Raw genomic sequence first — 24882 nt, forward strand, 5'->3', positions numbered from 1 at the left:
TGTCTTGGTTCTATGGCTGCTTATAAAATGTGTATTCTAAATTTTTTGGGTGGAATGTTCTACATATGTTAATTAGATTTTGTTGGTTGGTTGTGTTGTTCATAATCCTGCTATATTCTTTTCGATTTTCTGAAATCAACTGGGAGGCAGCCAAAATGCTGAAAGAAGGGTGTTGAAATCCCACCTACAATTTTAGCTTTATCTACTCTTTTTAGCTCTAACAGTTTTTGCTTAATGTATTTTGAGACTCTATTGTTTGGTACATACACATTTAGATTTGTCATGTCTTCCTGGTGTTTTGATCCTGTTATCATTATGCAGTACCCTTCATTGTCTCTAGAAATTCTTTTTCTTGGAATTCTACTTTACCTAATATTAATATTGCCACTCCTACTTTAAAAATGTGTGTATGGTATGTATTTTTCCATGTGTTTACTCTCAATCTACATATGTCATTTAATTTGAGGAGAGTTTCTTGTAAGCAGCATATAATTTGTCATTACAAAAAAATCTATTTTCTCAATTTCTGTCATTTTATTGGAGTATACTATTTATATTGAAGGTAATATTGTTATATTAGCTCTTGTTTGTTGTTTAATGATTTTTTTTTCTGTGTCCTCATTTTCTAGCTTATCTGTTTCCAATTTCTTTTTTTTGTTTCCCATTTCTTGTGTTTGATCAGCTTACTTGAACACTTTTTAGAATTCAATCTTGATTTATTTATAGTATTTTTAAAATTTACCTCTTTACAGAGTTTATTAACCTTCTTTTGATATTATTACATTCAATATATATGGGACTTATAACAACAATCTACAAGGATCAACATTTGATTACTTTGAATGAAGTGTAGAAAGAAACCTCACTTCCATTTAGGTCACTTTATCTTTCCTATTCTAAGTACCATTGTTTTTGGTATAATATGGTGTTATAATTTTTATTTCAGTTATCAAGTATAATTTGTACAATTCATGAAGAAAAGGACAATTTATTATAAGAACCCATAACTCTTCTCTTTCTATTTCTTCTTTGTGTTACAAAGTTTTTTTTTTTTTTTTATCAATTCTTTTCTGTTTGAAGGACTTCCTTTAACCAGTATTTAATGCTAGGTCTACTAGCAATAAGTTCTTTTAGTTTTCTTTCAACTAAGACTGTTTTTATTTTCTTTTCATTCCTGAGGATAGTTTTACTGTTTATAGAATTTACAGTTGACCGTTGTTTTCTTTTAGCACTTGAAAACTATCGTGCTACTTCTTTGTGCCTTCTATCATTTCAGATTAAAAAATCTGCTGTTGTTCAAACTGGCATTCTCCTATAGGTAATACGTAATTTCTTTTTGCTATTTTCAAGATTTTTTCAAAATTTAATTAAGATGTGTTTTGGTGTGGAAGTCTTTGGATTTATACTATTCGAATTTTGTTTAGCTTCTTGGATTCGTAGGTTTGTATCTTTTGCCAAATTTGGGGAGTTCTCTGAGCCTTCAATGATATATATGTTGGATCTTTGCTGTTGTTCCCCAGGTATCTGAAATTCTGTTCATTTTTTAGATTTAAGTCTCTTTTCTCTTTATTATTCAGATTGGGCAAATGCTATTATTCTACATCAAGCTACCTGATTCTGTTCTCTGTAAATTTTCTGCTACTATTGAACCAATCCAGCAAGATTTCTATTTACTGCATTTTAATTTCTATAATTTTCATTTGTTTTTTAAAATAATTTCTATTTTGAGGGCTCAGATTTTCTACTTTTTAATTTGTTACAAGAAAATTTTTAAAAGTATTTTTATAATATCTGCTTTAAAGTTCTTGTTGGATAATTCCAACATCTGACTCCTATCAGTGTTGGGGTTAGTCAATTATGTTTTCTCATTCAAGCTGATTTTCTTGGTTCTTGATGTGATGGATGATTTTTTTTTATTGTATACTGGACATTTTGCCTGTTATGTTAAGAGACTGTAGAGTTCTATGTAATCTTTTATTTTAGCAAGGAGTTACTCTGTTTAGGTTTAGCTTGCTGCCTTTTATTGTCAGTTGTGGTTTCAATGTAACTTCATAGCTTTTGTGCTATTACTTTGGTCTATTTGGTTTATCTTGTGCTGCAGAGGCATTCACTGGTCCCTGCTGGTGCTGCCTGAGGGTGAGAGGAGTTTTTCTAGGCTGATGGGTGATAGAGCCATCAGGAGAATCCTGGAGTCAGAGGGAAGACATTTGTTCAATAACTGCTCCAGTTTGTAGGAAGTTAAGAGCAACTTATTTTTTGGCTTGCCATTTTCTCCTTTTCTTCTGACAGTGATTTAGACTATGTGTCCAAGTAAGACGTATAGTAGAATTATTGAATCACCTCCACTGTGCATTGTTTGATAAATTTAGAATAAAAAGGATGTGAAGTTTTCCTTGATGATAATAATACCAACAGCTGTCATTTTCTAAGTACCTACTAGTTGTCAGAGAGTGGCCTGTGGGTGTCTCATTTCATCCTCACTGGGGGCAGGTATCATTACCCAATGTCACCTGTTCTGGGTGGGGGTTTGGAAATTGCTTTGTTCACATAGGTGGTGGTGCCTGGGTTGCCTCAGTTGCTCTGAACTCCAGCCACAGCTCAGGCCTGTGTGAAAGGTGAGTACTGTCAGGTAGACCTGTGGAAAGGCAAGGAGGGGAAGCTGGTGCCCCGGCAGTAGAAGCCCTGACTAGTGGAGTGGGATAAGGGCCCCTGGGACACAGAGGTGGCCGGGAACCTGGCATCAGCCTGGCCCCCAAGCAGACCTGCATTCTAGGGACTTCTAGGCCCTAGGAACAGTCACTCTTCGGGGAACAGAATCTCTGTCTCAGGCTATCCAGCTTTGGAGCCATGAGGCTGATTTAAAATTAAAATTTGGAGAACTTGGATTGCATTTTCTCCCATGGTCAAGTTCCTGGGATTGCACAGAGTATCCACTAGGGATCTAAAGCTGTGCAAGGCCCTGAGGAGAGGTATATAGAGGACAGGGAAAGGTGCTTGATGTGTACCACCTTGGCCACACCAGAGGAGGTTTGAGCAAGGGCCCTGCACTGCTCTATGTGTGTCCTGGCGCAGGGCCTCCTGCTCTCCAGCCTTCAATTCTTCAGCAGGAAATGAGAAGTTCTAGGTTAGTGATTACTAAAAGCATCCATTTTATGACATGGTGTTCATAAGCTCCTAGTGCTGGGGGCTGAAAAGGCACCCTGAAACCTGAGACCCACTGGTGGGATCAGGACAGACCCAGCACTCAGGCAGATGTCATGTGAGTTCTAAGATCTTCCAGTTTTTCAAGAGAAACCAGAAATCTAGATTTAATGTATCTCCTGAGTTTTAAAATTTGACAACTAATTGAAAATAATAATAAAAAACATGTAGGGCTAGAAAAAGCCCCTTGCTAGGTATATATCCTGTGGATGCCATTTTACTCCTCAGGAATGATAGCTTCAAGTACAGGAATTATGAAGCTAAATCTTAAAAGGAGAAAAAGAGGTACCAAGTCTGGATCAGCACTGCATCTTCCACCTATTCACTCTTTCTTCTCTGCTACTTCTCATCACCTGGTACAAGCCTGGTGCATTGTAGGTTTTCAGATAATAATTCTTGAAGTGACTCCTCTTCATAAGTTTTCCATGACTGTCCTCCAGGGGTCCATAGCTTTGTGGTTCAGTGTGATTGTGTGTGTGTGTAAATATGTGATGCGTGTGAGTATGTGTGAGTGGATGTGATTGGTGTGTCCATGTGTAAGTGTGATTGTGTGTCCATGTGAGAATGTGTACATGTGAGTGTGTGTACATGTGAGTGTGATGATGTAAATAAGCATGCGTGATTGTGTGTATTATGAAAAAGAGCATGTGGATATGAGCAGGTGTGAGTGTGGGTGTGTATACTAGAGAGATGTGTGTGGATATGAGCAGGTATGAGTATGGATGAGTGTGTACATGAGAGAATGTGTTGGTATGAGCTGCTGTGAATGTGGGTGAGTGTGTATTTGAGCACATGTTGGTATGAGCCTGTGTGAGTGAAAGAGCATGCATGTATAAGCAAGTGTGAGTGTGGGTGAGTGTGTATACAAGAGAGTATGTCTAAGTGTGGGTGTGGGTGAAAGTGTATTGAGAAAGTATGTGGGTGCAAGCAAATATGAATTGGTGTGTGTATACATGAGAGAGCATTTGAGTATGAGCAGGTGTAAGTGTGAGTGAGTGTGTTTACTATATAGCATGTAGGTATGAGGAGGTATGTGTGTGAGTGAGTGCGTATATGGAAAGATGCGGGTACGAGCAGGTATGAGTTTGGGCCACATTTATGCTAAATCTCCTCTTAGAGTTAGGATTGCTTTTCAATTGAGTACTTCCTCTCTAGGTCTCCCTTGTTTGCTGACAAAAAAGTCATTATTCCAGGCTGTTGATTCCATGAGCTCCTCTCCAATATGTCTTCCCTCTTAAAAGCGGATCAAGCATTTTCCCCAACTCTGCTTCCAAGCTGAGCCTGGGTCCCAGCATTTCAGCTTAGATCACTTGCCACTGGAGCTCTGAGCCTCCACATAGAGGCATAATGGCCCTGCTGCAAAGGCCGCATGGGGAGGCCCTGAGACCACAGGGCCTAAGCATGTGAGTGGAGACATCATGGAACAGCTGTGAAAGAGCATGCATGTATAAGCAAGTGCTGCCAGCTGGGCACTAGGAAGCAATTCCAGTCAATATCATGCAGAGCAGAAGAATCATCCAGCTGAGTCCTGCTCTAATTCTTGACCCACAAAATAGTAAGATATAAAATGATGTTGCGTTAAGCCACTAAATCTTGGGATGGTTTGTAAAACAGCAACAGATAAGCAGAATAATTAATTCCTTTAATATTTCCCAAAGGTAAAGTGTGATGTTTGATAAAATATTTCTTTCATGCTACTTCAGTTTAGGAAAAACTGTGTTAGCAAATGGTGACAATTAAAAGAGAAGAAGTCTTAATCCCAGGGAGACCTATACTAGTTCATTCCTTTGGATTCATTTCTGATGATGATGACTTATTTTCTCTTGATGCAGCTGAGACAATGCATGGTATGGGGTGACTTGTGTCCCTCATTCATGTGTTGAACTCTCAATTCCCAGCATGTCAGCATGTGACCTTATTTTGATATAGGGTCCTTAAGAGATAATCAAGTTAAAAGGCCATTATTAGGGTGGGCCCTAATCCAATGTGACTAGTGTCCTTATAGGAAGAGATTAGGACACACAGAGAGAAGATGAAGTGAAGATACAGGGAGAAGATGGGTACAAGCTAAAGATAAAGCCTTGGATGGATCCTTCTCTCACAGCCTTCATGCAACCAGCCCTGCTGACATCTTGATTTTGGCCTCCAGATCTGTGTGATAACAAATGTCTATTGTTTAAACCTCCTGGTCTGTGGCACTTTGTTAAGACTGCCTGTGTAGACTAATTCACTTGGTGTGTTACAGTCACACCTGTAGGGGGGTAGCCTCAGATTTGTGCTGTCCTACACTCCTGGGCACTCTTTTTGAAGGCCCATCTACTCACCACCATGGCTTCTTCATGGTCTCAGTGAGTAGGACACTCAAGCCCCTCACAAATTTGATCCTACTACTTCCTGAGATGACACTCACAAGATCACACTTCATTTGTTCCAATGGCCCTTTACATCACTGTGTGGCTTTATTAATGTGAGTGGGCATCCCACAGCTTTGACAACCAAGAGTGACACTCTAGCTGGGTCCTTGGTCCCTCCACTCTGTGTCTCATAGATGAGAAATCACCAAGGTGGGACAACCTAGAATATTCTGAACCACAGCTCCACTAGAAACTGTTAGTGGCCCACTCCCAAGTTCCTCTGTGCACATTCAGACTCACTCTTCATTTGCTCTGTCCAGGCTCCCCATGGCACAGTTGTCCTTCCCTGTGAAGGCAGAAGGTAAGGCCGAGGCAGGATGGGGCTCCAGAAGGGGCAGACTTGGAGGTGCCCCAGCGTGAATTTTGGCAGAGTTCTTAGCTTTGAGAGACAGCAGCAGCAGGAGAAGTTGGTAAGAGGCAGAGGCTGCAGAAAGGAAAGTGTGGGGGGGAAGGCACCAGCAAGAATTAGGATCAAGGAAAATAAAGCCTTGACAGTACGTATGGATATTGAGTTGCGGGGAGCAGGTGGTGAGCCAGGAGAGAAGAAGGCAGGCTAAGGACATAGGAAGGAGGGCCCACTGCCAGCTTGCCCAGCTTCTTCCCCAGCACCTCTTCCCCAGCACCTCTGCAGCTCCTGGGACCCATGGATAATGCCCAACGCTGTCTTCCTGGAAGTAGACTCAGAGAGAACTTATGAACAGGACGATTTCTGAGGTATGTGGGGGCTAAAAAAATTAGTACTTTTCCTTTTTCTTCTTAAGTTCTTCTGGCTGACAATAATTGAATTAACAGGGACAAATAAACAGGAATTCACATAAACATGAAAATTCTGAAGACAGTGGGGCAACACTGGGTATATATGACATTTTTGGACAGAGGAGGAAGTGGAGTAATGGGGTATTAGATTTCAGAAGTGAGAATAGGCAATTTACAAGTAGTTGAGGAAGAGCTGGAACAGCAGGATAATTCTTTTGTCTGAACATTTGGGCAGGAACAAGAGGAGGGTCAAAGTTTATTTCTGAGTCTTTTTTTTCTTAACAGCTTAAAATCAATATCCTAAAGACAGCTTCAACATGGTAGAATTTCAGGTCCCTTCAGGAGTGATCTTGTGGTGAGATAACAGTGCACAAGGAGAAGGAGATTTCCATGTAGGCCAGGTATCCCCAACCCCGGGGCAGTAGACCAGTTCTGGTCTGTGGCCTGTTAGGAACTGGGCTGCACAGCAGGAAGTGAGCTTTGGGCGGGCAAGGGAAGCTTCATCTGTATTTACAGTCGCTCCCCAGCACTAGCATCACCATCTCAGCTCCACCTCAAATCATCGGGCATTAGATTCTCATAGGAGAATCGGTCCCTAGTGGAAAAGAATTTGGGGACCGCTGATGTAGGCACTACCCAAAGAGTGCTCAGCTGGGGTGGCCTACAGAGACATCCCGCTGTGGGCCGAGATGGCTATACCCTTATGCTCCTACCTCGACCAGGTGCTGGAAATGGGCTGCCCAGGAGGATATGACCTCTGGCCAGGTTGCTTTCTGCAACTGGGGCCCGCAGTGGCGGCTCGTATTCCAAGTAGCCAAGTGACGATTCAGGATTTCCTGCCTTTCCCTGCTCCTGCAGACCCCTTTGCATTTTGCCCCCACCTTCCATCCCTTAGTATGCAGGGATCCTCAGGGGACATCTGGCAGATGCTGGCTCCTGGGTACCCTAGCTCTTATCTAGCATCTTCTCCCTTTGCCTTTTCTTCCTCTCCTTAGGCCCTAGACCTTTCCAAAAATGCCTGAGGCCAAGTCCTTCCTCTGGCTTAGCTGTGTGGGGCCAGCTCTCTGGTGTTGTGGATTTGGCTGAAAACCGTGTTCTCTCTGGCCCTGCCCTGCTCGCTACAACATGACCCTTCCATCTGGGCACCACTGTGCATAGGGGCTGCCTACCCTCAGTGGGTAGGCAGCTGTGGTGCTCCCAGCCCTCAGTGCTGGCCCTCGAGGCCTTAGTCTTCACTTATGACACCTGTGGTGATTACCCTTTTGTGAGGGCATCCACTGCTCCTTTTCCCCACTCCTGAACTAAGTGACAGGGTATTTGACCTGGGAAACCTGTTTGTGGAGGAGCGGCAACCTAGGCACCAAGGAAAGTTCCCAAGTGCCTGTGCTGGGTCAGTCAGTTTCCAGAAGTGAGACCGTGAGCTGATGAACATAAGGCCATGATGAGAAAGAGTAGGGGAAGCTGTGTGATGGTGGCAGGGGACATGGGGCAAGGAGAAGGGAGATTAAGCAGAGGTGCCTAAAGGGAGAGAGACCCAGTAGGGAGCACTAAGTAGGGGGTAGGGCACTTCCCAGGGCCTAGACAATAGCCTCACCGGAGGCCACTCAGTGACATAACTGGAAGCAGCCTGGCTTCTGCCTTGGCTACTTTCAGGAAGGACATCCCAAACCTTTTGTTAGAAGCAGACAGCATGCCCCTGGCCTGCAATGGTGGTGGGAGATTCATTCTATTCAGAGGCTACTTTGCCCTCATATTTGGTTTTCTCCAGATCAGTAACCAGTCACCATTAGGTACATTTCATGGAGCCCAGCCTGGGCCAGCCCTGTGCAGAGGGTGTGAGGAGGGCTGGAAGGGTGAGGGACCTGGGGGCCTGGGAGAGAGCTCAGTCTGGGAGGAGGCTGAGCTATTTAGCACGGTGCCCTCCTCCTATAGTCTGGAGGTGAGAGCAGGGCCAGGAGCTACTGGGGGCTGCGGGGTGCTGCAGAGGGGTGATTCCTGGGTCTCCTCTTGAGTAATGCTAGCTATGGTGCTGGAAAACTATTGGCATCTGGGTCAAAAGCCTTAACAAAGTCAGAGCTTTGGACAGGGAGGCCAAGTGAGAATCTGCCCTGGGTACATGTAGGGGTGCAGACCATTGTTCAGACCCTGAGAGAGGTCCTGTGGTTTTATTTGGGTGGCCGCAAATTGTTAACTACTTAATGTCCACATTAGGAAATGGTTATCTAAATTATGGGGTGATTAGAATGAATAGGATGTAGTCACTAAAAGGTTTACGTAAGTATGAATTAACACCACAAAATGCTTGCAATGTGACCCTTAAATACAAAAACAGGCTATACCCAATCCTTGCAGTTTTGCTTTGTAAATAAATAGAAGCTGAACATAGAGAAAAGGCTGGAAGGAAATGTATGAATATATCAACGGTGAGTTTATAAGTTTTTTTTCCTTTCAAAAAAATTTTACGTACTTTCTATTAAGACAAAGCTATTTAAAAAAATAAAGAGAATAATATTATCACGTTGGTATAAGGTGGGCATCAGTGAATTCATTCATCCCATCCTACAAACACTGGGATCAGCCTATGTGAGGCTCAAAGTTCAAAGGGGATGCCATTGGTTCCTGGCCCTCAGGAACCCACTGTAAACTGGGGGTAACCTATTGAAGACCAGGCATTCCAGCTGTGGTAAAGGGGAGCAGAGAGGGTTTCTCAGAAGAGTCTTCAGAAGGACCTGACCTGTGGGAAACCAAAGCAGTTGAGTTGGGAGGAGGGTTTAATTAGCTTCCTTCATTAGCACTCCATATATACTGCTTTCCTGGTTTCTTGAAGGATGTGCAATGAGCTTGCGGGCTGCTGTGTCCTTGCCTCCTGAGGCAAGCTGGCTGAGTCTCGTCATTGCTCAGCGATTTGCCAGGAAGGATCAAGTCACAGTTTTTGTAGGCCTCTATTATATCACCTGTAATAACCCATCTGGCGCCAAAGGCCTTAGCTTGATACCCTTGACAGATATTTCCAGGGGAGATGCTATGTCATGCCAGACTGGTGGGCAGCAACTCAGTGTGGGCTCTATCTGAGTCTTATCCCAAGGCCTGGTGCCAGGAGAGTCCTTAGAAACACAGGATAGATGAAGTTGGGGAGGTACCTCAGGGTCAGAGCAAGCCTGGGGTCAGAACTCGGTCCTGACCTTGTGTCTGGTGTCTCAGGGTAGGAGCTGGGTACTGCTCATGCTCAATACCTAGTTGCTGAATGAGTGAAGGGTGAATGAATAACCAGTGTCTGAGTCTTGGGAAGACATTTGTTTTTGCCTCAGGTTGGCATTACTGAAAGGTGCTTAAGTGTGGCCTTAAGATGGTTGTCATAACTGCATTGGGCCGTCTCTCCTGTACTTGTGCATTACTGCAGCTGTCAGGAAGGGCCTTCCAGATTGCTCCTGGGAGGAATGAGTTCTTGCATGTGGGAATGAAGCTACATGACCAGCAGTAACTCCCATGGTTTAATGTTTGCCCCCTACCCACCTCTCTGTCTCTTTGACCCTCATACCCCCACTCTTATACCACTGCATTTCTGGGATTCTTAGGGCTCCCAAGTGCCTGCTAGTGTGGTCCTCCCTTTCTTGCTCTCTCCTCTGTGAAGCTGTCCTGTTCACAGAGCACTTGAGAGGATGCTCAGATGCAGGGCACCAGAAAAGCTCCAAGCTGCCAGTCCTGGAGTACTCCTTACCCTCCCCAACAAGAGCACATCTGGCTCAGGCACTCCCTCCTCTGTACCCAGGGCTCAGAGCTTATCTGAGGGCCAGGCAGCACCAGTTTACTCCCCATGTCTCATCACCAGGTAGCCCCCAACCTAAGCTTTAGGAAACCTGGTGTGGACGGTGGCTGGTGACCACTTCCTGTTATATGCTTAGCTCTTAATACCTAGGAATGTGATAGGGGAATTCCCTGGTTTTCTGGTAGTTGGGTAGGGCCCAGTGACAAGTCCTGGCTTGCCCATGGGAGGAAATGATGGGTGTGACCTCCAGGCTGGACATTTACTCTCTGACATTAAGTCTGTCAGAGTCTTTTCTTCTCCCAGTGACCAACAAAGTTCCAGAGAATAGCCCTAAAATTCCCCTGGGTCTTGGAGTGAGGGAACATGGAAAAGAGTGCCATCTTCCCTTTGGGTATCACAGTGTCAGCAGTGCTGCTTGTCTTTGAATGCAAAGTTACTAAATGTAAATTGTCAGCCATTGTGGGCAGGCAATATCCTGACTAAAGCAGGCCCAGCAGGAACTGCATCTTGCCTGGAAGGGAGGAGCTGCTCCCACTGCAGGGGCCTGGTGATTCATTCAGTTCAACACTTTCATTTTACAGATGGGAAGCTGAGGCTAGAATGGAAGGAACCATCTCAGATCACTGAAACCCTGTCTCTGTGAGTTGTGTTAGCCTCTTTTTTTGCTGAATCATGTCTCCCGAGAGTGGATATGTGGAAATGCTTCTGAAGCAGAAGAGGAAAAGAAATGGCCTGACTTTAAGGTGAGGGAGAATTAATAAAGTAGAAAGAATTCTCATTGAACACTCATTATTCAAGTTAGCCAGAGGCCAAGAGGGCATGTGCAGCTGCTCTCTCACAGGCTATGGGCTTCCTGGCAGGAGAGGCAGCTGGTGAGCTACTGGACACCTTTGGGTTAAGGTGTTGCCCTCTCTGAAGAATATAGACATGACTTAGGTCCACAAGAACAGGAAAAAGCAGAGAGCAGATGTAGGAAATATTGAAGGGGCCTGCAATGAACTGCCCATTTGTTGCACATGCCGCCTAGTCCCTAGTCCTCTCTGGACAGCCTCACATACCATATCAAGGAGGCTATATCAGCCTTGTTTTAGAGGATGCTTGCAAATGTTGAGTGACTTGTCCAGGCTCACACAATTTGTGGGTGACAAGCTGGGGTTTGACCCTGGGCGGCATGGCTGGGGACCCATGCATTCCCAGAGCTGGGTAGGGCTGTGGCAGAAAGCCTGGCTTAGCATCCAGAGTTTGCCACATTCACGCTGCGTGTCTTTGGGGCCTACTTTGCCTCTTTGAACCTCAGTTTTCTAGCCTGCCTGTCAGGTGGAAGTCCTAGGGCAGGAACTGGGGTCCTGGTGTTCCCAGAGTTTTGTGAACAGTGTGTGAAAGCTGGGCAGTTCCTTGTAGATGGCAGGCCAGACCCTGACTGTGATTTCAGAGGCCTCAGGTTGTGGTGGTGGATTTACTGGGATCCTGGGAGGTTTCTCAAGCACAGACCATCCTTGGAGATCAAGTTCTTCTACCCTGGTGACTCCTGTGCATGCCAGCACCTAACACTTTCCCCTTTTTTCCCTGAGGCTTTGTGGATGGCTCTGAGAAAGGGAAGGAGGAGAGCAGCTGGGACCTGAGCGGAGAGGTCAGGTGAGGAGAGTGTGTGCTGGGAAGAGTGTATTGATTTCCTCCTTTTAAAAATGGACACAAGTGGAGTCATTCATAACGTATTCTCCCCATCACTGACAATGCCCATCATTATCACTGTCAGGGAAATAGATTTGCAGCATCCTCAAGCAAAGCAAGCACACTACCTGAGATGTGCAAAGAGGGCTGAGTTCTGCCCCTAAATGCTTCATGGAGAACTTGATGGTGACATTCTGAGGGCAGAGGGCAGCAGGATGCACTGTCAGGGCCTGCGCTGTAGACAAAGTTCGCATTGGGCATTGTGATCATACCAAGTGGTCAGCCCTCCAAGGGGGTGTTGATGGGGGCTGGGGGTCAGGAGGCAGCCTGTGGGAGGCAGCATTTGAACCGAGTCTCAGAAGTGGGAGAAGCCGCGCAGAGCATTCTGGTCAGGAAGATGCTGTGCCCAGTGCTTGGCAAAGTGGCTTCTTGCAGGGAACCAGCAGGACCCTGGTGTGGCTGGGACCCAGGGGATGTGGGTGGGAGGTGGGGCAGCTGGACAGGTGGGCAGGGGTGGTCCTTGGGGATCCTGATGCCATTTCTTGCTGCCACTCCTCAGGGGCTGCAGTCTAGTTATGGATCAGAGTGCCGTGTGTGTGCAACCCCTGCAGGTTGACCCAAGATGCCCACTCTGGGCCTAGACATAAGCAAAGAGGGGTTGACTGGGCTCACTGATTTGCTTTCCTTAGGCCTGGCTGGAGACTACCTGGCAGCAGGGTGGCTTCAGTGGGCACTAGGCTTAGCCAGCTGTATCTCCTGTGAATGGCCTAGCCCACTCTGGAGACTGCCCTAGGGCTGTTCTCTATCCGGCCAGCCAGACCACTTCGCTTGCCAGTGGGGCATGAGTTGGCAGGGTGTGTCTTTGTGTTGGTTCATTCATTCATTCATTCATTCACTCATTCATTTCTCAGGAAGAACATCAATACCAAGGCCTGTTGGGTGAGTGCATGGAGCTAGACTCATGGCATTAAGCAGGGCACATGGACAGACAGGCTTTGGAGCCAGGCAGACCTGTGATTAAGTCACATATACTAGCATGTGACCTTTAGACAACCATCTAAGATCTCTGATCCTCAGATTCCTCGATAGCAAAACAGGGCTAACCATTGTTAGATGATTGTGGGGGTCAAGGGACATGATAAATGTAAACTACTGGCAAGTGCTAGCCTCCCTCTACCATCCTCTGGGCACCAGTAGCTTAATGGGATGTCCTCCATTTATCTGGACACAGTGGGAAGGCTGTGCCTGAGGGTCTTGGCAGTTGCTGTACCCTTGCCTGGAGCACTTTTACTTCCTGACACTCTGTGGCCAGCTCCTAAACTTCCCTCAGATGGTTGTTTAGCTGTCACCTTCTCAGTGAGCCATCCCTGGTCACCTCCCTCAACCCTGTGCATATAGTCATCTGACATAGATTTGGGAACTTTATAAGGAGTGGAGCTTTGATTTGTTTCATTCCCTGTGTCTCCTCCATGTCTAACACAGTGCCTGGAACCTGGGATGGGGTACGAGGATGATGGTGAGATGAGCCCTGCAGTGCAAGGGCACAAGCTCTCTGCTTAGGAACCCCATAGTTATAGAAACAGGGGTCTTAGTGAAGGGGGTGTGCTCATCCTTCTGGTCTCACTGAGGTGGGAAGAGAGAGCACTAGGATTTGAATCAGATAGAGATGGTTTGACCTCTCCGTGGTTGTGTTGTGTGTGTGTGTGTGTGTGTGTGTGTGTGTGTGTGTATGGTGGGGGCTCAGGCCCCAAATAAATGAGGCTCTGTCCTGACCTTCCAAGAGCTCCTGGTCTGAGAGGGACATAGACCTAAACTGAGGCCATCCAGGATGGCACTAGAGCTAGGCCTTGGCACTGATTTCCAGGGAAGGGAGGCCCTGTGGCGACCTCAGAGTGGCGCTTTGTGGTAGTCTAGTTGGTTCCTGGCATCCTCTGAGTGTATCAGGGAGACGTGGGCCCTCCCCCCGCCCACCCCCCAACTCCCCGGTGCTGAAGGCTTCTGTCCCCTGGATGTCATAGGGCCCATCAGGTGGAAGAGTGCTCTGCAAAACTTGTGAGAACGGTGAGCTGCAGCAAAAGACAAAATCAGGACCCTGTCCCACAACCTCACCCTAGCACATAGAGCCCTTCCCTAGATGATGAGCGACATGACTAAGAACACAAATCTTCTTGGGAGAGGACTGATCTGGGTCTGCATCCTACCTCTGCTGACATGGTCTGTGACTAAGCCCACCGACCTCACTTTTTTTCATCTGTAAAATGGGCACAGTAATAGCACCTGCTTCAAGGGTTTCTTGTGGGGTCATGACCGCATCCTGGGCACTTATCGGACCCTCACTAAATGTTGCTTGTTCCTGTTACTACTAGGGGGATTAAAATTCATACCACAGTGCCAGTGATAGTACTGGAGCTGTTTCTGAGGCCCTTTTGTGAGGCAGACATCTTGAGAGGAGACCACAGACAAGAAAGGAGGATGTGGCCTGGGGCATATCTAGACACCTCCCCAGCAGAACTCACCCAGGAGCAGCAGGTGCCCATGGTCTTCCTGCTGTGGGGGAGAAGCCCCTGGGAAGTGACCAGTGCACCTGCAGTCTGGCTGTGCATGGCCCTTGGTGTCTGAACTGAGCTGGCTTGGGGAGACCACAGACAAAGGGAAATTTTGGAGGTGGGGAATGTGGGGCTCCCACCGAGTGTCCAGCTCAAAGCCAGGGTTTCTAGCCCCTCCCTCCAGGCCTCTGGCATCAAATATCCTTCCTTCGGGGAGGCCAACAGCTCCGAACAAGGCAGTTTCATCTGTTTCTGGGATCAGAGAGTTGTAGCACAGGTTCACTGCTGTTCTGGATAGACAGGGAGCATGGAAGAAGAGAGACACCTGTGACTCCTGTCCACAGGATGAAGGTATCCCAGGGCTTGTGCTAAGCAAGACCACTTGGAGTAGACATGGCTGCTCTGAAGGGGTGACCTGGGCTGGGTCAGCCTGGGATGGATAAGGAAAGTTGAGAGATACAGCTAGCTTTGATGTTTCTGTGCTGTGGGCCCAGTTCATGTGGCCACTTCTTGCTCCTGTTGGACAGCAAATTGGATAGCCAATAACATGTAGAGAACTTTCCTGACTCAGTTCTGAAACTTGGAGGCCCCTCAGCGCAAAGGGCTGTGTGAATCCATTCCCTCAGGGGTCATTCTTGAGGGAAGCCAGTGCCACGTCCCTGTCTCCTTGAGTAAGTACAACAATCCTAGGTCTCCCCCAATGCCATTCCCATTTTACAGAAGCAGCAACTAGAAAGTTGGGTAAGTTTCTGGTGATTGGTGGATGAGGGCTGCTGGACTCTTTCTGCACTAAGGGACACCTATCCCAGTTTTGCACTAAGGGACACCCGTCCCAGTGGCAACTGTTTCTGTCAGGAAGATTGCACTTAGATCTCTGTTCCACCCTCCCTCCAACTTAGGCCCCTTCCAAACTCCCCAGATTCCCACCTAGTTTGGAGAAATGAGTGTCACACAGAGCCAGCCACAGGCTCTGGGGAACCGTTTCTAATGGGAAAACATACTCGTTTGCCTCAATGAATCAAATCCATTTCTCTCCCATGCATATTTCATGGGCTTCCTCTCTGTGTAATTTAATTAACACCGATGTTAGTGTTAATGTCCTGGTTGGTGCAGTTCTGCTCCCCAGACACTTGGATCCTAATGGTGCCACAGGGCTCCAAGGAGGAGGTGAAAGAATGGAACCATCTCTATGGCAACTGGATGTGATACTATTTTTTGGTGATTTATTGCTTTAATCTTAAGTGTTCTGAGTATATTGCCAGCATTAATAAAAGTCTAAATAACACCCTGGTGAGACTGATATTATTCTATCCATTTTACTGATGGATAAACTACAATTTAGGAGAGTTAAATTCCTAGCCTGGGGAAAGAGGTGAGAAAGATGGTGATGTGGACATAAATGCTGAGGCAACTCTGGCTCTTGGAAGGCCCAGCAGCCCTGCTTAAGGGACTGAATCAGGTGCCTGCAGAAACCTCTGGGAGCCAGTGGGACTGAGACAGCTAAGTGCACTCTGGATGTACTACCTGCTACTCTGTGACTGGGTGGGAGCCTGTCCTGATTGTGTGGCTGGCAGGAAAGGCCCTTGGGCTCTCAACATTCTCTTCTGTTTTCTGAGTCTGGACAGTCCATCCTGAGAGCTTCCATCTTTTGGTCTTTGTATGTTTGAAAATCCATTTCCTGGAGGAAATAACCTTTCATCCAACACCCTTCTTGGCACTCTGCTGAGAGAGAGAATGAAAGAAAGAGAGGGAGAGAGAGAGAGAGAGAGAGAGAGAGAGAAAGACAAGGAAACAGAGGAGCAGGTAAAAGCAGGAACCAGAGATAAGGTAGCCCCTGCAAGAGGGAGGAGGGTGCCCTGATGCATCATGACTTTCTTGTTCTGTTCTGAAGGCCCAGTTGTCAGCTCTGTGCAGAGCTCTGTGAAGTATTTTGTGTTTACATGTTTTTGTGGCTGGGCAAGAAAAGGTTAACTCAGCAGGCCTGAGTTGCTCAAACCCTGCACATTCCAAATAAAAGACCTGTCTTTAGAAATCTTAAAATAGTCTGTGGGGTAAGAGTGGTTTTGTGTGTCTGAAGGCCTTGGCCACGCTGTACCAGTTTTACCAAGTAAGTTTATTCCACAAGGTGATCTACAGGGAATGTCTATGTTTTCTCTGGAAGAGGAGGAGAGTTTGAGTAGGTAAAACCAGTAACATGTGCTCCTAGACACTAGGTTTCTGATGAACTTCCCTGGTTTGGAACTCTTTGTTTCCCACATTGTTGTGGGGGAAAATTTTTGTACTCGTGTGACTCTGTTGAGAGCGGACACCTGAAAGCTTGTACCTGGTTTCTCCTGGACTTCTCCCAGGTGCCTCTTCCCTCTACTGATTTTCATCTTTATCCTTTCAGTGTAATAAACTGTACCTGTGAGTATAACAGCTTCTTCTGAGGCCTGCGAATCCTCCTAGCTAATTATCAAGGCTAAGGATAATCTTGGGGACCCCCAACACAGTAGCTTTAAGTGGCTTACGCAGCTAAAGAGCCTTGCCTGAAGCATCCTGGAATGCAAAGAATGCATCCGTAAGGGTCCCAGCAGGGAATGGCACAGACAGGAGGGAACTGATGAGCATGGAGAGATAGCAGCCTCAGGAGCAGCCACCACTGAGGCAATCAGAGCCTAGAGAAAGCTCTGGCTGCAGGAAGGAGCTTCTCACAGAGGTCCTGGCTGCAGGGAGAGGACATAGCCCTGCCCAGTATGGTCTGGTAGGGAGCGAGCTGGAGAATACTGGCCTGAGTCCGACCTACTTTATTTTGTCTTTAAGCTCACACAAGGGCCTCTCACTGGCCAGATTCAACAGGAAGCTCCAGAGCCAGTGGTCTGCAGGTGCAAATGGAGGCTGCACTTGCCCTGACTACAGCGCCAGGAGGAGGGGGCAGGCCTGAAGCAGGGAGCGTCCCTGCACCGCCCCCCCCCCCGCCCCCGCCCATGGTCTTTGATAGAGGCTAATGCTTAAGGTGCAGAGAGGTTATCCTAAGCCTGCTGAGCTTGGCCAGTGGCACAGGTGGGAGGCAGAGATGAATATGGGGCAGAGCTAGGGCAACTTGGGGTACAAGTCCCTGAGAGGCACTTGGAAAGGAGGAAGAGGGAAGCAGAACTGTCCTTGTAAAACAAAATTAATTTTAGATTATAATAAAAAATTAAAAGGATTTATCTAAGCCAAAGGAGCTATAGCCCAACAGACACAGATTTAGGCGGCAACCTAAATTGTTCCACCAAGACAAAGGGGAGTCCGCTTTTATAGTGAAAGCTCCCACCCAGGTACTCAATGGGGTCCATTTCATGTAAATGAGGTTTCCACATTGCGCAGTTCTGATTGGATGAGGCAGGTCTTACTTACTCGGTACAAAGGTGAAACCAGGGTTTCCCTGCAGTAGTTGACCAGATGACATAAACAAGCTGAGGGTTCAGTCTGAAGTTCTTGGTGTAGATAGAGTACATGAGGAGCCCTAGTCAGTAAATAGCCGCTTGGTTCTTATTCATAAATAAGAACCGTAAGAGTCCATTTTAGCAGATAAATTCCTTTTAGTGGTTCGTATCAAATGAATCTTTCTTCTCGGGGTCCACATCCTGCTAATAGGGAGTCGAATGTGGGGGGAGTCTCAGGTGGCCAGGCTGCCTCTGAAAGTGGTACCCAGAAATCTAGGCATTTTGGCTGTCTACAAGGAGAAGCTGTGTAATGCAGGCTAGGCTGCTAGTCTCTCTGAGTGAGGTTAGCACATGACCCCCTCCATATACCAGCTCCCTCCTCACCTGCATAGTTTCTGTTCGTGTCTGTGATGTGCTCTGCTGCTTTATCGGCTCTATCTGCTTTATCTGCAGACCTAGCCAACCTTGCTCCCACCACACCCTTCCCACTAGCCCCAGCCCACACGTAGCTGCCGTTCCCTGCCAGGTTTGTGAAAGGACGGGTCTGGGCTCAGCCTTTCTGACTGCCCCATGTCCTGGCAGGTGCCAAGCCCATGGGAGTAGCTGAGCGAGCAAACATTTGTGCAGAGGTGATCTACTGACCATAGTAGGGTGTGTCATCTTGCTTTCCATACTCCACATACATGGCAGGTTTCTTTTTATTTTAACTTAATATTAGCTTGTTCTATATATGTAGCTTTGTAGCAACTTCTGTTTCTTTTTGGAACAGGCTGAATATATGAAAAATAAATAAAAGAAGAAAGATAGCACAGTAAGCCCAAGAAGAGTGAGAGTGCAAGTGAACAGATGATTTAGTATCCGTGTCATTTCTTCAAACTGAGAGCTGAATTCCAATGTGCAGCCAGAGCCGGGGAGGCCTACGGCAGGGCTGGGGACATTACAAAGTGCTCATTGTCAGCAGGGGTGTGCGTCTAGGGTCTTTGGCTAGTCATGGACCAGCATGGAATTCAGGGGGAAAATGTGCCTTTGCCTTTATACATATATGGGAAGGTATAGTGGACACTGTCCCATTTTGTGGGTGGCCAGAAAGGGAGTGGGGTGGAGGAAATGCCAGAAAGTGAAGGAACGGCTTCTGTTGGGAGAAGCAGGCCAGAAGACTTGGCTTTGGCTCTGTAGTCTCAAGCAGGACCTCAGGACAGGCAGATTTCAGATGGCCACAGAGGCCAGAGTGGGGCTTGGCTGAGACTGATGAGAAATTTCAGTTAGATCACACCACTCCTCATCCCACGCTGTCGGGGGCCCTGACTTCACTCTCTGCTCTCTCCTCCCTGTGTTCCTGGCTCCTCTGTGACCTGTGGGCACAAGGCCTCTGCTGGAACACTCATCTCCTTGTTCGTTTCCCCACAACCTCCAGGGCTGTACTCAAATTTCCCCTTCTCAGGAGGCCTCTCGACTGCCTAACTGACAGTGGCCAAGCCCCTTCTGCCTTCCCCTGGCCAGCTTATAGCAAACTACCTTTCCCCACTCTCTGTGCCCCTGGAGTGCCAGCCTTGCCAGGGGACACCCTCTAGTCCACAGTCCAGAGCTGTGCCTGATACACTTACACATGTACCAAATGTGTTCATTGATTAATTAATTAATGTCGGTAAAGTGGGCCTTGAATACCCATCGTGCAAGGTTCTTGAGCTCAGTGCCCAGCACCAATTCGAAGACCACTCCTTCCCCTTCACACTGACTGCACACCAGCCATAGCAGGCTAGTCCTGTTCCACCTTAGGCCCCCTGACCAAGTCTCTCTGTATACATTTCCACTCAACAGCCTTTCATTTCACCGCAGCTCTCAAACTGGGACTTGAAGTGGTTTATTTCCCCGGAATGAATTGTTTTGGAAAAGCCCCAAGTGCCTATTTTTCTCTGTCATAAGAGCTCTATGCTTCTATTTATCTGCAAGTTGTGCTCCTGAAGAATTCGGCAGTGTGTAGGACGGGGCTCACCCTATGCAGAACGATGGTTAAACTTTCGGGGGCTTTAGAAGTGTGAAGTTAAACACAATATTACAAACACTAAATTGTTTGAGCTTACAATTAAACAAGTTATATCATAAACAAAGGTACTCATCATGTTCTTAGTTATTTTACTACCTCTTACCGCATCAGTGTTCTTGGCTTACCTACTTGCTATGACTAAGAGGAAATAAGTGTAATTTCATGTACACCCTGAAATGGCACTAGTAGACTCCCACTCAGGCCCCTGCAGGTGGTGGTGGTAGTAGGGGGGAAGCCCTGGGACTAGGTGTGGAAGCCCCCTGGAGTGGCCACATGTCCAGGAATAGTCCCTGGTGCCAGCTGCAGTGGAGCTAAGGATGAGGAAACAGAGGGAGAGAAGAAGTCCATTCCGGTATTACCTGTGTCCAGGCACTCAGGTGACTAGATCACAGAGCTGCCACCAGCCGTTCACCTTAGCTCTGAGAGGGAGGCTGTACAGAGATCCATGTGGAAAGTGAGGGGGTTCAATGAATCGCTCACCTGGTATTGGATACAATAACTGACTTCCCATTTTCAAGGAGGAATGTACAAACCAAACAGGAGAGTCATGGCATGAATGTGATAGCAGGAAGGAATCAGCCTTGACTTTATTAAACTGTTAAACCATACGATAAGTTTTCTTAACTGTTATAAACAAGAGCACAAAACAGAATAAAACATCTCTAAAAAATAGAGCATAATATAATCTAAAATAATGGTTTAAAATAAGTTACTTAAACAATTTATTATATGTTAAAGTTGTATTTCAAATCAGCTTAGAAAAGTGGATTCACTTATTAGCAAATACATTGAGTGTTCCACCAGGCCCAGTTGTTATTACTTACAGTCCACATGGTCCTGGATCTGTCTGTCTTGGACACTTGTCTCACTCCCTGTCTGGAGTGGCCTTTGTGATGACTCTTGGACTTTCTGTGGTTGTAAAGCCATTGCTGTGGGGCATAGAGTCACTGTGGTGATCTGTTGCCTCACACTGTCTGGGCTGAGGGTGGGATCAGTCTCCAAATCTTGTCTCTGCAGCTCTGTGCCCAGATATAACCCAGTGGACTCACAGGGGCTGCTTGGAGAAGCTGGGGTACAATGGCCAGTTAGCCCTAGGGAGTGGACCTTGGCCAGCAAGAGGCGCAGGCGGATAACATCCTGGGCATTCTGCCTGTTGCCGTTCTATGCTCTCAAACCATGTCTCATTTGGCTGTGCACTCTCAGGTTTTGCTTTCCCTCTTTCCTGACTCACTTCCATGCCCCCTTCTCTCTTGCTTCCTGAAAGAATTGGTTCATATATTTGACCTCGGGCTCTGATTTCTAGAGAACCTGTGCTAAAATAAATGCATATTACATGCCAGGTAGAGTTCTGGGCACTGGGTACACAGCAATGCACAAAACAGAAAACACATCTCTGTCCTCATGGAGTTAACATTTTAGCAGTGATGGTCGGCTGGGGAAGACAATAAATATATAAATTATAGACAACATAAGAAAGGAGTTGACTGTTATGAAAAAGCTAAAGTGGGGTCTAGGGCTGGGAGTGCCAAGGTGAGGAAAGAGCCATTTTATATAAGGTGGTCCAAGAAGGTCTCAATGCCGAAATTGACATATGAACACAGACCTGAAGAAGGTGATAGAGAAAGCTACATGGATACAAAGAGAAGAGTATTCCAGATGGAGGGAACAGAGATGTGAAAGACTCTGAGGCAGGACTATGCTTGGTACGTCCAAGGCTTGGAAGGATGCCAGAGAGGCAGGAGCAGGGTGAGTGAGGAACAGAATAGAGGTCACAAGAAGGCCAGATCATGTAGGGCCACTGAGTCTTGGGGAAGCAGGAAGATCCAAAGGCACCTTTGTATTGGTGCAGTCAGAGATGATGGTGGCTTGGACCAGTGTTGGCAGAGAAGTTGGTGGTCAGGTTCTAAATAGAATTTGAAGTGGAGCAGTAAGTGTTAGATTTAGACATCAAAAAAAGAGAGGGGCAAGAATGATTTCAAGGTATTTGGCCTGAGCACTGGAAGGGTAGAGTTGTCTTTAACCAAGGCAATGGAAGGAGCAGGATTTGAGAAGGAAGGTCATGAATTCAGATTGTGCATATTGAGTTTGATATGTAAGTGAAAAGGGTGGATAGGCAATTGAATGTAGAAGACTGCAGTTGGGAGGGTGGGTATTTGGATTGGAGATTGTGCACAGTTCTGTCTGTGTTCTTTTGTACCTTACTGCTTCCACTTTATGCTTATGAAAGTTATCTATGTTGTTGTCTGTGCCACAGTTTGTTTATTTTGCTCTATAGAATTCCATTGTATGAATACATCCCAAATTATTCATTCTACTTTAGATGGTCATGTGGATTGTGCTCAATATTTGACTAATATGGCTATTTCTGCAGTGATCATTCTTGCATGTATATACTAGGGCACATGTGCCCACACTTATCTAGGCTATACATCTAGATTTGAAATTTTTAAGTTATATGATAAACATATTTTCAGCTTTACTAATTAAGGCCAAACTGTTACAAAGTGGCTGTATCAATTTGCATTTCCAATAGTCCAAGAGTTCTTGTGGTTCTACAGTGCTTGCTGACACTTGGTACTGCCAGATTTCTAATGTTTGCCAATCTAGTGGGTATATAGGGAAATTCCAATATGCTCTTAATTTGTTTCTGATTTTATTTGTGATATATGTATTACTGTTTCAATATGTTATTAGAAGATATTAGCTACAATAAAAATAAAAATAAACTGACTCTAAAATTCCAAAGTTCAATAAAGACTGGGAGAAAGACAAGAAGTGTATGAGGGAGTAAAAATGTGCCTCTTTTTCATCTTACATTGGATTAGTCAGTAGATATTACCTGGAGTCTGAGTAATTTACTGAGCCTTGCGTAGTATGAATGTATGAATAATTAGAAGACCCTTGGATTTTCCATTAAAACTTCCTGTTAGACTTCCTGTTTGACAAAGAGGCTAAGGTTATGAAAGGGAAGAGTTAGGGGAGGATGAGTTGAGTTTTAATCAGGGGTTGGCAGTATAATGCAATTCCCTTAACTGATGTCATACATCTGTAGAAACTCTTAAGCTGTTTCTTTAGACTGGTTGTCCAAAGAAATGGAATCTAGAAAATCTTATAACATGCTGGCCATGTCCTACAGCCAGAATACAAGTGGCGTTAAGATGTTCTCTGAGCAGCAGATCTCAGACTAGGGTGCTACTCAACGTGCCCCTGAATGTGCTGCCTCTCCTTTGCCAAGCGACCTTTTTGATTTGTATCTCTTTGTAAATAACAGCATGCAAGCTGTTGTAAACATCAACCCCTAGGCTGGCATCATCCACCCTCAACTGTACCCAGGAACACAAGGAAAACTTGAAGGAAACACAATAATAGTGAAAAACTGTAGCAAAGCTATCACATAGCTCTCTGAAGGATGGATTCATGAATAATAACATAAAGACTCTGAGTGTTATAATCAATGGGATGACAAAATTTACATATCAAACTCTGTGTCCTTCAGACTGAGAAGCCATTTTCTTTCCCAGTGCCAATGGGACAATTACAAAAATATTTCATTCATTAAGCAGTGGGCAAAAAAAAAATATTTCTAGTAAATTTCTACTAGTAGAAATTGCATAGGTCAGTGCTTTGACCCAGTGCAGTAAAAATGAAGATTGACAACAAAAGTAAAAACAAAAACCTCCATCCATGTGAAAATTAAACATCAACACAAAACACTACAGTCATTTCCTAAATAATGTTGGAATCGAAAAGAAATTCCAAACTACAATTTCTGAATACTAAGACACAGCAATGTGAAAACTCTATATATCAAGACTGAGGAATCCTGCTGGCCCCAGTGTGTTTTGCTAGGATATATATGATGGATGGCATTGTAGGCAGGATGGCTCCCTGCTGGCAAACCCAGGATTAAAGTTTAAGTCTACTCCCTATAATGCAAGTGAGTAGAGTATGACTGATTTGGTCTAATTAATAAAAAGTAACTAAGTAGAAATCTTGGAGCTGTAAAGTAAAATAGAATAAAAGGTTCACTAGAGAGTTTCCACAGACAATTGAGCAGGCAGAAGGAAATATCAAAGAACTTGAAGATAGGGTAATTGAAATTACCCAATCAGGATCTGAAAAGGAAAAAGAATGAATAAAAATGAACAGAGGCTAAGAAACCAATGAGACATTATAAAAGACCAATATACATATTATGGGATTCTCAGAAGGAAAGGAGAAGGGAGACTGAAAGAGGGAGAGAGAGAGAGAGAGAGAGAGAGAATTGACTGAAAACTCCTCAAATTTGTGGAAAGGTCCGTATCTACACATCCAAGAAATTTAAGGAAATCCAGGAAGGAGAAACTCAAAGATTCCCAAACTGTAGAAAGTTAAAGATGAAGAGAAAAGGAGCAAGTGAGAAATAACTTGTCAGATACAAAGATTAGTCAGTAAGATTAACAACCATGGTGACCAGAAGGCATGATATATTTAAAGTGCTGAGAGAAAAAAAAATACTTGTCCAAGAACTATATATTCAGAAATGAAGAAGTTTAGACATTCTTAGATAAACAAAATATGAGAGAATTTCTCACTAGTAAACCCACCTTACAACAAATGTTGAGAGAGCACTCCAGATTGAAATAAAAGGATACTAGAAGGTAACTCAAGCTATATGAAAATAAATATCTCCAGTATAGGTAACTGTATATGTAAATATAAAAGTATTATTGCATTTTTGGTTTGTAACTTCTCTTTTTGTTTTCTATATAATTTAAAGACAAATGCATACAACAATAATTATAAATCTAAAAGTTACCTAGCACAATGTAAAAGATGTAATTTATGACAATAAACATAGAAGGGAGGTGGAGTAGGATAGGGTCAGAATTAATGTATGTTATTGAAACTAAGCGTGTATCAGTTCAAATTAGATTGCTATAAATTTAGGATGTTAATTGTAACCTTCATCCTAACCATTAAGCAATAAATAGAAAATACACAGAGAAGTAAAAGAGAATTAAGAAGGCACACTAGAAAAAATTTCAACACAAAAAAAGAATAATGGAGGAATTAAGAAAAAATTATCTAGGACAGA

At 45.2% G+C, this 24882-nt stretch overlaps 1 long non-coding RNA gene across 1 annotated transcript in view; it reads left to right on the forward strand.

The window, feature by feature from the left end:
- Window positions 1-10731: 10731 nt before the first annotated feature.
- The window catches only part of LOC118613809, a 52859-nt gene continuing 38708 nt past the window's right edge, over window positions 10732-24882 (forward strand). Inside the window, exons 1-2 of the long non-coding RNA XR_004955911.1 lie at window positions 10732-10880; window positions 11709-11772. This is a non-coding gene — a long non-coding RNA (uncharacterized LOC118613809). The remainder of the gene's footprint in view (window positions 10881-11708; window positions 11773-24882) is intronic.

Source organism: Rousettus aegyptiacus, unplaced genomic scaffold, assembly GCF_014176215.1.
Source record: "Rousettus aegyptiacus isolate mRouAeg1 unplaced genomic scaffold, mRouAeg1.p scaffold_m13_p_2, whole genome shotgun sequence".
NCBI classification, from domain to species: domain Eukaryota; kingdom Metazoa; phylum Chordata; class Mammalia; order Chiroptera; family Pteropodidae; genus Rousettus; species Rousettus aegyptiacus.